A 14,762-nucleotide genomic window follows, 5' to 3' on the forward strand; every position below is an offset into this window, starting at 1 on the left:
GATTCACTTAATTCAGTTGTGCAGTGAGCTTGTAGATGACAGCTTTGTGTAGCAATGCTAAAAGCTGGACACAACCTGCTAGGGAATAAACATTTGAATTTTGTTCTGTTATCTTCCCTTCCAGCCCCATAATTGAAAAGCAGATATGCTGCCCAGGGTTAGCTATGCCTGGCTTTGATTGACAGTCTCAGGCCCACACACCAGGTGGTCTGTAAGTTACTGAAATGGAGCCTGTGGTTCTGAAAGGCCACTTGGTGGCTCTGTGTGAGGCTTTGATACAGTTTCACCACCTCTCACTTCAGGTGAGTTAGGACCCCTGAGTGTGTGTGCCTTGTCCCCATTGTGATTTGTTCTAAGGAACACTTTGTGTCCTTATTCACTGTGACACTGCTTTAGAGTGACTTTTAGAAGGTAACTTACTGGATGAATCCATTGTTACAGTGTTTCTGATTTCTCCCCTCAGTGGTTCCATCTTACTGCCCATAAGTGTTGAGGCACATTTTCAGTGTGGTGTTCAGTTTGGTGCTCTGTGTTCCTGGTGAGTGTCTGTATGTATTGTGTGCAGCCCTGCATAGGGGGTGGTGGGATGCAAATCATTCTAACATAAGCCTAATTCTGTAATTATGCCAACAGAACATCCTAAGGGGTTTGGTGTATGTCTAGTAAAGCCACAGTCTCCATTGCAAATATGGAGTGCATGCTGAGTGCACTTACTTCAGAGCAACTAGCCTGGGAGTCCTGAGCTCTGTGTGCAAGGGGCTTTCAGAAAGATCACGTACCCTCCCTTTTGAGGCACACACAGGATTCTCATGATGGAACTCTGAGGACCTCCTGTTTATTGGCAGTGGTGACTGTGGCTTTACTAGACATACACCAAACCCCTTAGGATGTTCTGTTGGCATAATTACAGAATTAGGCTTATTTTAGAATGATTTGACATAGTTTGACCATTTTCCAAATTCACAATCAGTATTTCAGAAGAGTAGACTTTTAACACAACACACATTTCATAGTGCTCACTGGTGTCAGCTGCTCAGATGCAAAGCCTGGCTCTGTTTCTTGGAAGCAGCATGACATAGTCCCTACCTGATAGGCTCCCCTGATGACTCGGTGACAGTGCACAAAGAGGAGCAGCAGAGTTCTCCCTAACTCTCTGTGCCTCTTACTTTAGTGATTTGCATGTGCCCACCCCTGGAGATGTAGTAGAAGATGCACTTGGAGGGTCTCCAGTCTCAGGGGTGGATTGGTTGGTACTCTTTATGAAGGATGAATTGATGGGAGGAGGAAGGGCCAGTGGACACTGAGAACATGGCCTCACTGCTTGGTAGTCAGGGAATGTTTCCAGCAGGGGATGGCTTTCCCCAGAGACCCGAGGAGGAGGAGGAATTGAAGGGAGCTCCGACTGTGACCAGGGCTTAGGAGTGTTTCCCAGTTTATTGGATATTAATTCTGGAGTAAAGTTTATATGATTATTTATTACTAAGTGTAGTTGCAAAAATGTACTGTTAAGATCTTCTGCGGTATTTTTCTTTGAATAATTGTATCTGTCATTTTGCAATAGATTTGGGTCTTTAACCTGATAGCTTCCTTTTAGTTGGAAGGCACAGTTCCTCCCCCTCTATAAATAGACTCTATATCTAAGAACTATTTGATGTCATTTTATTAAAATGACTTAAGAATATATACACATTCAGTTTCCCTTAATCTTCTATGTTGTATAGAATTTTGCCCCCGCACTGTATTTTATAATCAACCTGTAGTGGGTGTATAGTCTATAACATCCCCTGATTTCTTAAGGGGCTCCTCCAGATGAGGCTGATGAATAACATTGCTTCGGTGCCAACATTAAAAGCAGTTCCCTTGCATCACACTGAGATGATACTGGAAAAGAGCTGTTTGTTTCTCTCTTACTTCACATGCTCACCACACCCCTGGGAGCATCCCAACCCCTATACAACCTTAGCCATCACCATTCACTCATATGGACATATAGATTATGTTAACTGTTCCTGATAATTCAGGCAACTCGTGGAGATTGAAAGAAAAACATCTGTTTCCCCTCAGGTATCGCCGTCCTAGAGTCCGCAAAGGTAGTTGATCAAGCCCAAAGGTGGGTGTTGAGAGGAGTCGATGACCTTGATTTCTTCATAGGGGATGAAGCCATTGACAAACCTACCTACGCTACCAAGGTATAGTTGTGCCAGCAGTGTGATTGTGTAAGAGCAGAGCCAAACGGAGCAGAGCATGGCTGTGTCTGGAGGCTGTACCTGTGAGTTGTGGAACGCTCTTGTTTCTTATGCTCAGGTGGAGGTGGTTAGTTGAACCGAGGGGGTTGTTTTTGAAGAGGTGGATTTCAGAGTGGAGTACCAAGTGAGCTAGCACAGTCCTGAGTCACACAGTTGTCATCAGGGTGAGCAAGACCTTCCCTTCTGGGAAGGTGCATGTTGACTGACATACATGTCAGATGTGGAGACTGAAGACTGAGTGATTAAGAAGAAGTGCTGATATTAAATGCATGGGGTTTGCTTTGTTGTGTGTGTGTGGCGGGGGGGAGGGTTGGTTTTTCCAGACAGGGTTTCTCTGTGTAGCCCTGGCTGTCCTGGAACTCACTCTGTGGAATATGCTGGCCTCGAACTCAGAAATCCACCTGCCTCTGCCTCCTAAGTGCTGAGATTAAAGGTGTGTGCCACCATGACTGGCTATGCATGTGGTTTTTAAAGAAATAATTTAAATTAGTTTTTAAATTTAGCATACCAAGCGATGGATTGCATCCTGATATTTTCATAAACACGTGTCATTGTACTTTGTTCTTCTTCTCCCACTTCCTCTGATGACCTCAAGACCTCTTTGGTCCACCCACCTATTCTTGCCAGTTCCCTCCTCTCCTCCAAATACTCCTCCTTTCTGCCCTTATGATACATGAACTCCATCCTTCTTTTCTCCCTCCTCCCTTAAGATCACTTCCTTTCCTCCCATGGTACCCTCTTTGCTTTCACTCATCACACACACACACACACACACACACACTCACACACACACAGACACTCACACTCAGGCACACACAGAGACTCATTCACACACACTCACACACACATACACATGCACAGACACACACAGACACACACACACTCATACACAGACACACACAGAAACTCATTCACACACATTCACACAAAGACACACTCACACACACATACACACACAGACACATTCATACACAGACATGCACACAGAGTCATTCACACACACATACACAGACACATACACACATATACTCATGAACACTGACACACACTCACATACACATACACAAAGAGAGACAGACAGACAGACAGACAGACAGACAGAGGGGGAGAGAGAGAATGATTTAAATCAAGGTCCCATATATAAAACATGCAATCTTTGTTTTTCTGAGTCTGGCCTATTTTATTTATCTTAATAATATCCCTTTACATCCATTTTTTCCCCAATCATCATGATTTAATTTTTTAAAAGATTTATTTATTTTTATTTATATAAGAACACTGTAGCTGTCTTCAGACACACACCAGAAGAGTGCATTGGACTGCATTACAGATGGTTGTTAGCCACCATGTGGTTGCTGGGATTTGAACTCAGGACCTCTGGAAGAGCAGTCAGTGCTCTTAACTGCTGAGCCATCTCTCCAACCCCTTGATTTCATTTTTTAATGGCTAGATAAGATTCCATTGTGTATCAATATTACATTGAAAAGGAATTCATCCACTTTTGACAGACATCTAGCTGGGTCCCGTTCCTTGGCTCCTGTGAATACACAGTGGTCACCATTGCCATGCATCTATCTCCGAAGTTTATTGACTTGGAGTCCTTCAGTTGTAGCCCTGGTCTATACCGCAGTTCTGTGTTTAGTTCTTATTGGGAACCTTCACACTGACTTCTGTAATAGTTCTGCCACTTTACAGTCCACCAACAGTGCACAAAGTGTCCTTTTCTCCACCTCATCACCAGCAAAGCTGCTTTGTCTTCAGTAAACACAGAAGGACCAGAGGGAGTTGCATGGTAGATGGGTCTGCCACGGCCATCAGGTAGTTCCATGTACTGAGAGGCACTGCTGTAAATACATGTATGTTGCTTATGTTTTCGTCACTGGGAGCTGCCCCCCAGAAGGCCTTCATTCTGTGGGAGCACACAGCCTCCTCTATGTTCCTTAGGTGACACTGCTGCTTCTGCCCTTTTTGCTCCAGTGGCCTATATGACATGGCCTGTTGAAGACTGGGATCTTATGGAAAGGTTCATGGAACAAGTGGTCTTTAAGTATCTTCGCGCTGAACCTGAGGACCATTACTTTTTAATGGTGAGTAGTTGGAACCAAGAGAAATACACTCCTGTGAGTTCCAAAGTACTTAGATTTCCTTTTTTAAATGCAGAATCTTCCTAAAGACTTTGCATGAGTCAGGCTGCTTTTAGGGGCAAATACCAGAAAGTGCAAGAAGAATATCAAGATCCTACAAGGCTTAGCATCTTGCAGACCAGGAAGGGCAAAGTCCGGCTGCCTGGGGCTCCTTGGACCATCAGCTTCAGGATGAACCCAGCTTTTAGTGTGGCCTCTTCTGTTGGCTCTCTGGTGCCTCAGGACAGCTTTCCAACTTCCTGTGTTACTACTTCAGAGTCTTTCCCTATTTCTGCTCAGTAGTAGAAGGGAAACTTTTCCCTGCAGCTTTCCTAAGCTTAGGAACCTTTCCGGTGGTTTTGCCCTGTGTGCCTGAGCTGTCTGTGGGTCTCTTAGACTGGGAGGAGGGGTGAATACTGTAACCTCAAGCATAAGGTCCAGAGAGGGAGGCTTGGGAGGGAAGCTCTTATGTCCTGCAGTGTCCTCAGGAGTGGACGCTGTGACTATTATTCTGTTATCGCAGAGGAACCCCAGCCATGAGATCACTTTCCAGTGTTTAGGTTCTATTGTAGGAGGGAACTGATCTGAGTTACAGGCTCTGATGATGGTATGTAAGTGTCCTGTCAAACAACAACTTCATAGAGAAATGAGAAGAAATCCCTCCTGGGATCTCTGAGATCTCATTGTTCTATTTAACACAATGTTTCCTTCCATGGAGCAGTCCTTTTACATTAAAGGTAGCCTAAGGTATAATATGCTTGCTTAGTAAACAGAAACTCTGTACAACATAAGCTGCATATTAAAACTCACATGAATTAGCTTTGGATTTTTCTGTGCAAGTATATTGTTAAATGGTTCCAAATTCAGTTATAATGATTTTCAGTGTTTTCCCATACACACTCTTTAGAGTTGTCTGGCTTAGAAGGTGGTAACTACAAGGTTAATAGTTAAGGAGTCTACAGAGTTAATGTCTGTCAAGGCAGTCTTTGAGGGTGCTCTGAGCTGCCCCTTAGGTGGGATTGTCAGGCATGGCTTCTGTGTCTTACAGGCCTCTGTATTTCCTCCCTGGAGTGGTTATAGTGACTAAAGGAGGCCAGGGGACTGACAGCATGAGTTCCTTTGTCTCAGACTCTGCATGCTGGGCTTGGCGCTTTCCCTGCTCCTGCTTATCACTGACTACCTGTTGGACAGGATTTTAGGGCCTGGTACCACTCCAGCTGCTGCCTTCTGCCTGCTTCAGCTTACTGTGCCAGGGCTCTTCTCTGCCTCTGCCTAAAGGGGATCTGACCTAAGGCTTGTGGAGTGAGTGCAGTGCATGTCACAGGACACTTTTCCTAGAGAGAGAGAGAGAGGGAGGGAGGGAGGGAGGGAGGGAGGGAGGGAGGGAGGGAGAGACAGAGACAGAGACAGAAAGAGAGAGACAGAGAGAGACAGAGAGAGAGACAGAGAGAGAAAGAGAGAGAGAGAGAGAGAGACAGACAGACAGACAGACAGACAGACAGACAGACAGAGAGAAAAATTTTGTTCTCTCCTGTCTCTGCCTCTAATTTCCGCCTGATTTTTCTCTTGGTCCTCTTCCTCCCCTCACTCCATCTTTCTCACACATACACACCCTTCCCTGATTTAGCATATATATAAATGGGAAAAACAATCAGTTTCTAGGAAGAAATAGGAGGTGGAGTTTTATGTGAACCTAGAAAAGTCCATTTGCCAAAAATAGGTATCCATGGTGAATTTTAAAAATATTCAAATCCATTACAAAAAATACAAAGTATATCATATTGCACACACTGCACTGTGAATCTGCAAGTATTGAACGTGGCTGTGGGAATTTCCTGTTTCTTCCAAGTATATGTGTGTGTATGCATGTTTTCCACATCTGTGCAGGTGCCCACAGAGCCCAGAAGAGGGCCTTGGTTCCCCTGGAGTTAGGGTTACAAACATTGTGAGCTGTCAGACAAGTGTGCTGGGATCAAACTTAGGTCCTCTCTAAAGTCTTAACCATTAAGATAACTTTGTAGCCCTTCTACTTCATTTTTATAGTAAAAAAATGACACTTACAGATTTTGTGTGGTGGTGGTGGGGTATGTGTGTGCTGTGGTATGCAGGTGCGCAACAGAGCACAGATTACTGGGTTGAGTCTCTCTTTTACCGTGTAGATCCTAAAAACTCAGGGTTTGGTCTTTGAGGAGAGTGCAGAGCCATCGTGCTGACTCTGCTTTACATTTTGAGGCAGAGCTTTCCACTCTGGCTATACTGTCTGTCTAGCAAGCCAAGTAGGTCCTTCTGCCTTGCCTCTCACAGGTGTGTTTGCTAATATTCCTGACCTTTTACGTGAGTGCTGTGGGTGTGAACTCAGGACAAAGGTAGCAGGCACTTCACCAACAGAGCTATCTCCCAGCCTTGTGTTCTTCCCCATCAGTGGGTGGGGTTGGGAGGGAGGAAGCTGATGAAGGAGGGAGGGGAGACATCTAACTGCTCTTTAGGTGAGGACTTGGGGTTTAGTGTGTATAAGCCCTAAGTGACTCATATCACCAGCCTGTTAGGAGCCCACAGGACTGTCCTTTGTGTTGTATCTAGTCATTGGAGGGTTCAGAGCAAGAATGAGCTGGTAATAGCATGTTTTCTTTTTCTTTTTTTTTAAATATTTTTTATTACATCTTTTCCTCAATTACATTTCCAATGCTATCCCAAAAGTCCCCCATACCCTCCCCCCCCACACTTCACTACCCACCCATTCCCATTTTTTTGGCCCTGGCATTCCCCTGTACTGGGGCATATAAAGTTTGCATGTCCAATGGGCCTCTCTTTCCAGTGATGGCCGACTAGGCCATCTTTTGATACATATGCAGCTAGAGTCAAGAGCTCTGGGGTACTGGTTAGTTCATAATGTTGTTCCACCCATAGGGTTGCGGATCCCTTCAGCTCCTTCGGTACTTTCTCCAGCTCCTCCATTGGGGGCCCTGTGATCCATCCACTAGCTGACTGTGAGCATCCACTTCTATGTTTGCCAGGCCCCGGCAAAGTCTCACAAGAGACAGCTATATCTGGGTCCTTTCAGCAAAATCTTGCTAGTGTATGCAATGGTGTCAGCGTTTGGAAGCTGATTATGGGGTGGATCTCTGGATATGGCAGTCTCTAGATGGTCTGTCCTTTCGTCACAGCTCCAAACTTTGTCTCTGTAACTCCTTCCATGGGTGTTCTGTTCCCAATTCTAAGGAGTGGCATAGTGTCCACACTTCAGTCTTCATTCTTCTTGAGTTTCATGTGTTTAGCAAACTGTATCTTATATCTTGGGTATCCTAAGTTTTGGGCTAATATCCACTTATCAGTGAGTACATATTGTGTGAGTTCCTTTGTGATTGTGTTACCTCACTCAGGATGATGCCCTCCAGGTCCATAAATTTGCCTAGGAATTTCATAAATACATTCTTTTTAATAGCTGAGTAGTACTCCATTGTGTAAATGTACCACATTTTCTGTATCCTTTCCTCTGTTGAGGGGCATCTGGGTTCTTTCCAGCTTCTGGCTATTATAAATAAGGCTGCTATGAACATAGTGGAGCATGTGTCCTTCTTACCAGTTGGGACATCTCCTGGATATATGCTCAGGAGAGGTATTGCTGGATCCTCCGGTAGTACTATGTCCAATTTTCTAAGGAACCACCAGACTGATTCCAGAGTGGTTGTGCAAGCTTGCAATCCCACCAACAATGGAAGAGTGTTCCTCTTTCTCCACATCCTCGCCAGCATCTGCTGTCACCTGAATTTTTGATCTTAGCCATTCTGACTGGTGTGAGGTGGAATCTCAGGGTTGTTTTGATTTGCATTTCCCTGATGATTAAGGATGTTGAACATTTTTTCAGGGACAGCATGTTTTCTGATGATTTAGACGCACACTGGCCTGTGAACTGAGCTGGTGGCAGATAGGGGTCCTGTGCTTGTCCCTAACACTGAACTGACCAGACCTTAACATAAAACTGGGTGTTTTGAGGCATTCTGTAGCCTAGACTGGCCCGGGACTCACTATGTAGCACAGGCTGCCTTTAATTCATGGCAGTCCTGCTGCCTCAGTCTCCAGGTGTTGAGATTAGGAGTGTGAGCCACTAGCCACCACATTTGCCAGAATCCTGCTTTAAAGAGGTTTGCTGTTTTTTCTTTTCTTTCTTTGTTCTAGGAATTGATCCTTAGGCTTTGAGGTTTGCATGGCAAGCTCTCCACCACCTGGGTATACCCCTAGTGCCCACTGTGTCTCTCCTTAGTGTCCACCACGCCCCTACTGCCCACTGTGTCTCTCCTTAGTGCCCACCGTGCCCCTGGTGCCCACTGACTCTCCTTAGTGACCACTGCGCACCTGGTGCCCACTGTGTCTCTCCTTAGTGCCCACCCAGCCCGTGGTGCCCACTGTGTCTCTCCTTAGTGCCCACCGCTTCCCTGGTGCCCACTGTGTCTTTCCTTAGTGCCCACCCTGCCCCTGGTGCCCACTGTGTCTCTCCTTAGTGCCCACCACACCCCTGGTACCCACTGTATCTCTCCTTAATGCCCACCATGCCCCTGGTGCCCACTGTGTCTCTCCTTAGTGCTCACCCTGCCCCTGGTGCTCACTGTGTCTCTCCTTAGTGCCAAATGCGCCCATGGTGCCCACTGTATCTCTCCTTAGTGCCCACCATGCCCCTGGTGCCCACTGTGTCTTTCCTTAGTGCCCACCCTGCCCCTGGTGCCCACTGTGTCTCTCCTTAGTGCCCACCACACCCCTGGTACCCACTGTATCTCTCCTTAATGCCCACCATGCCCCTGGTGCCCACTGTGTCTCTCCTTAGTGCTCACCCTGCCCCTGGTGCTCACTGTGTCTCTCCTTAGTGCCAAATGCGCCCATGGTGCCCACTGTATCTCTCCTTAGTGCCCACCATGCCCCTGGTGCCCACTGTGTCTCTCCTTAGTGCCCACCGCACCCCTGGTGCCCACTGTATCTCTCCTTAGTGCCCACCTTGCCCCTGGTGCCCACTGTGTCTCTCCTTTGTGCCCACCGCACCCCTGGTGCCCACTGTATCTCTCCTTAATGCCCACCATGCCCCTGGTGCACACTGTGTCTCTCCTTAGTGCCCACCCTGCCCCTGGTGCCCACTGACTCTCCTTAGTGCCCACTGCGCACCTGGTGCCCCTGTGTCTCTCCTTAGTGTCTCTCTTAGTGTCCACCACGCCCCTACTGCCCACTGTGTCTCTCCTTAGTGCCAACCGTGCCCCTGGTGCCCACTGACTCTCCTTAGTGCCCACTGCGCACCTGGTGCCCCTGTGTCTCTCCTTAGTGCCCACCGCTTCCCACTGTGTCTCTCCTTAGTGCCCACTATGCCACTGGTGCCCACTGTGTCTCTCTGTAGTGCCCACTGCGCCCCTGGTGCCCACTGTGTCTCTCCTTAGTGCCCACCATACTCCTGGTGCCCACTGTGTCTCTCCTTAGTGCCCACTGTGCTCCTGGTACCCACTGTGTCTCTCTTTAGTGCCCACGATGCCCCTGGTGCCCACTGTGTCTCTCCTTAGTGCCCACCACACCACTGGTGCTCACTGTGTCTCTCCTTAGTGCTCACCCTGCCCCTGGTGTCCACCGTGTCTCTCCTTGGTGCCCACAACACCCCTGGTGCCCACTGTGTCTATCCTTAGTGCCCACCGTACTCCTGGTGCCCACTGTGTCTCTCCTTAGTGCCCACTGTGCCCCTGGTGCCCACCGTGTCTCTCCTTAGTGCCCACCGCACCCCTGGTGCTCACTGTGTGTCTCTTTAGTGCTCACCCTGCCCCTGGTGCCCACCGTGTCTCTCCTTAGTGCCCACCACACCCCTGGTGCTCACTGTGTCTCTCCTTAGTGCCCACCGTGCACCTGGTGCCCACTGTATCTCTTCTTAGTGCCCAACATGCCCTGGTGCCCACTGTGTCTCTCCTTAGTGCCCACCACTTCCCTGGTGCCCACTGTGTCTCTCCTTAGTGGCCACCCTGCCCCTGGTGCCCACTGTGTCTCTCCTTAGTGCCCAACACGCTCCTGGTGCCCACTGTGTCTCTCCTTAGTGCCCACCATAATCCTGGTGCCCACTGTGTCTCTCCTTAGTGGCCACCATGCTCCTGGTGCCCACTGTGTCTCTCCTTAGTGCCCACCGTGCCCCTGGTGCCCACTGTGTTTCTCCTTAGTGCCCACCGTGCCACTGGTGCCCACCGTGTCTCTCCTTAGTGCCCACTGTGCCCTTGGTGCCCACCGTGTCTCTCCTTAGTGCCCACCGCACCCCTGGTGCCAACTATGTCTCTCCTTAGTGCCCACCATACTCCTGGTGCCCACTGTCTCTCTCCTTAGTGCCCACTGTGCCCCTGGTGCCCACTGTGTCTCTCCTTAGTGCCCACAGCACCCCTGGTGCTCACTGTCTCTCTACTTAGTGGCCACCGTGCCCCAGGTGCCCACTGTGTCTCTCCTTAACGCCCACCCTGCCCCTGGTGCCTATTGTGTCTCTCCTTAGTGCCCACCCTGCCCCTGGTGCCAACTGTGTCTCTCCTTAGTACCCACCATACTCCTGGTGCCCACCATGTCTCTCCTTAGTGCCCACCATGCTCCTGGTGCCCACTGTGTCTCTCCTTAGTGCCCACCGTGCCCCTGGTGCCCACTGTGTCTCTCCTTAGTGCCCACCATACTACTGGAGCCCACTGTGTCTCTCCTTAGTGTCCACCATGCTCCTGGTGCCCACTGTGACTCTCCTTAGTGCTCACTGTGCCTCTGGTGCCCACTGTGTCTCTCCTTAGTGCCCACCATACTCCTGGTGTCCACTGTGTCTCTCCTTAGTGCCCACCGTGCCCCTGGTGCCCACCGTGTCTCTCCTTAGTGCCACCGCACCCCTGGTGCTCACTGTTTCTCCTTAGTGCCCACCGCGCCCCTGGTGCCCACTGTGTCTCTTTTTAGTGCCCACCCTGCCCCTGGTGCCCACTGTGTCTCTCCTTAGTGCCCACCGCACACCTGGTGCCCACTGTGTATCTCCTTAGTGCCCACTCTGCCCCTGGTGCCAACTGTGTCTCTCCTTAGTGCCCACCATACTCCTGGTGCCTACTGTGTCTCTCCTTATTGCCCACCGTGCTCCTGGTGCCCACTGTGTCTCTCCTTAGTGCCCACCGTGCCCCTGGTGCCCACTGTGTCTCTCCTTAGTGCCCACCATACTACTGGAGCCCACTGTGTCTCTCCTTAGTGTCCACCATGACCCTGATGCCCATTGTGTCTCTCCTTATTGCCCACCGTGCCCCTGGTGCCCACTGTGTCTCTCCTTAGTGCCCACCATACTCCTGGTGCCCACTGTGTCTCTCCTTAGTGCCCACCATGCTCCTGGTGCCCACTTTGTCTCTCCTTAGTGCCCACCCTGCCCCTGGTGCTCACTGTGTCTCTCCTTAGTGCCAAACGTGCCCATGGTGCCCACTGTATCTCTCCTTAGTGCCCACCATATCCCTGGTGCCCACTGTGTCTCTCCTTAGTGCCCACCATGCCCCTGGTGCCCACTGTGTCTCTCCTTAGTGCCCCCCTGCCCCCGGTGCCCACTGTGTCTCTACTTAGTGCCCACCATACTCCTGGTGCCCACTGTGTCTCTCCTTAGTGCCCACTGTGCTCCTGGTACCCACTGTGTCTCTCCTTAGTGCCCACCATGCCCCTGGTGCCCACTGTGTCTCTCCTTAGTGCCCACCGTACTCCTGGTGCCCACCATGTCTCTCCTTAGTGCCCACTGTGCTCCTGGTGCCTACTGTGTCTCTCCTTAGTGCCCACCGTGCCCCTGGTGCCCACTGTGTCTCTCCTTAGTGCCCACCATGCCCCTGGTGCTCACTGTGTCTCTCCTTAGTGCCCACCGTACTCCTGGTGCCCACTGTGTCTCTCCTTAGTGCCCACCATACTCCTGGTGCCCACCGTGTCTCTCCTTAGTGCCCACCACGTCCCTGGTGCTCACTGTGTCTCTCCTTAGTGCCCACCACATCCCTGGTGCTCACTGTGTCTCTCCTTAGTGCCCACCGCGCACCTGGTGCCCACTGTATCTCTTCTTAGTGCCCACCACGCCCTGGTGCCCACTGTGTCTCTCCTTAGTGGCCACCCTGCCCCTGGTGCCTACTGTGTCTCTCCTTAGTGCCCACCGTGCCCCTGGTGCCCACTGTGTCTCTCCTTAGTGCCCACCATGCCCCTGGTGCTCACTGTGTCTCTCCTTAGTGCCCACCGTACTCCTGGTGCCCACTGTGTCTCTCCTTAGTGCCCACCGTACTCCTGGTGCACACCGTGTCTCTCCTTAGTGCCACAGCAACCCTGGTGCTCACTGTGTCTCTCCTTAGTGCCCACCCTGCCCCTGGTGCCTACCGTGTCTCTCCTTAGTGCCCACCACACCACTGGTGCTCACTGTGTCTCTCCTTAGTGCCCACCATACTCCTGGTGCCCACCGTGTCTCTCCTTAGTGGCCACCACGCCCCTACTGCCCACTGTGTCTCTCCTTAGTGCCAACCGTGCCCCTGGTGCCCACTGACTCTCCTTAGTGCCCACTGCGCACCTGGTGCCCCTGTGTCTCTCCTTAGTGCCCACCGCTTCCCACTGTGTCTCTCCTTAGTGCCCACTATGCCACTGGTGCCCACTGTGTCTCTCTGTAGTGCCCACTGCGCCCCTGGTGCCCACTGTGTCTCTCCTTAGTGCCCACCATACTCCTGGTGCCCACTGTGTCTCTCCTTAGTGCCCACTGTGCTCCTGGTACCCACTGTGTCTCTCTTTAGTGCCCACGATGCCCCTGGTGCCCACTGTGTCTCTCCTTAGTGCCCACCACACCACTGGTGCTCACTGTGTCTCTCCTTAGTGCTCACCCTGCCCCTGGTGTCCACCGTGTCTCTCCTTGGTGCCCACAACACCCCTGGTGCCCACTGTGTCTATCCTTAGTGCCCACCGTACTCCTGGTGCCCACTGTGTCTCTCCTTAGTGCCCACTGTGCCCCTGGTGCCCACCGTGTCTCTCCTTAGTGCCCACCGCACCCCTGGTGCTCACTGTGTGTCTCTTTAGTGCTCACCCTGCCCCTGGTGCCCACCGTGTCTCTCCTTAGTGCCCACCACACCCCTGGTGCTCACTGTGTCTCTCCTTAGTGCCCACCGTGCACCTGGTGCCCACTGTATCTCTTCTTAGTGCCCAACATGCCCTGGTGCCCACTGTGTCTCTCCTTAGTGCCCACCACTTCCCTGGTGCCCACTGTGTCTCTCCTTAGTGGCCACCCTGCCCCTGGTGCCCACTGTGTCTCTCCTTAGTGCCCAACACGCTCCTGGTGCCCACTGTGTCTCTCCTTAGTGCCCACCATAATCCTGGTGCCCACTGTGTCTCTCCTTAGTGGCCACCATGCTCCTGGTGCCCACTGTGTCTCTCCTTAGTGCCCACCGTGCCCCTGGTGCCCACTGTGTTTCTCCTTAGTGCCCACCGTGCCACTGGTGCCCACCGTGTCTCTCCTTAGTGCCCACTGTGCCCTTGGTGCCCACCGTGTCTCTCCTTAGTGCCCACCGCACCCCTGGTGCCAACTATGTCTCTCCTTAGTGCCCACCATACTCCTGGTGCCCACTGTCTCTCTCCTTAGTGCCCACTGTGCCCCTGGTGCCCACTGTGTCTCTCCTTAGTGCCCACAGCACCCCTGGTGCTCACTGTCTCTCTACTTAGTGGCCACCGTGCCCCAGGTGCCCACTGTGTCTCTCCTTAACGCCCACCCTGCCCCTGGTGCCTATTGTGTCTCTCCTTAGTGCCCACCCTGCCCCTGGTGCCAACTGTGTCTCTCCTTAGTACCCACCATACTCCTGGTGCCCACCATGTCTCTCCTTAGTGCCCACCATGCTCCTGGTGCCCACTGTGTCTCTCCTTAGTGCCCACCGTGCCCCTGGTGCCCACTGTGTCTCTCCTTAGTGCCCACCATACTACTGGAGCCCACTGTGTCTCTCCTTAGTGTCCACCATGCTCCTGGTGCCCACTGTGACTCTCCTTAGTGCTCACTGTGCCTCTGGTGCCCACTGTGTCTCTCCTTAGTGCCCACCATACTCCTGGTGTCCACTGTGTCTCTCCTTAGTGCCCACCGTGCCCCTGGTGCCCACCGTGTCTCTCCTTAGTGCCACCGCACCCCTGGTGCTCACTGTTTCTCCTTAGTGCCCACCGCGCCCCTGGTGCCCACTGTGTCTCTTTTTAGTGCCCACCCTGCCCCTGGTGCCCACTGTGTCTCTCCTTAGTGCCCACCGCACACCTGGTGCCCACTGTGTATCTCCTTAGTGCCCACTCTGCCCCTGGTGCCAACTGTGTCTCTCCTTAGTGCCCACCATACTCCTGGTGCCTACTGTGTCTCTCCTTATTGCCCACCGTGCTCCTGGTGCCCACTGTGTCTCTCCTT

This window comes from Mus caroli, unplaced genomic scaffold (genome assembly GCF_978045245.1).
Source record: "Mus caroli unplaced genomic scaffold, Mus_caroli_1 scaffold_4, whole genome shotgun sequence".
Classification (NCBI taxonomy): Eukaryota; Metazoa; Chordata; class Mammalia; order Rodentia; family Muridae; genus Mus; species Mus caroli.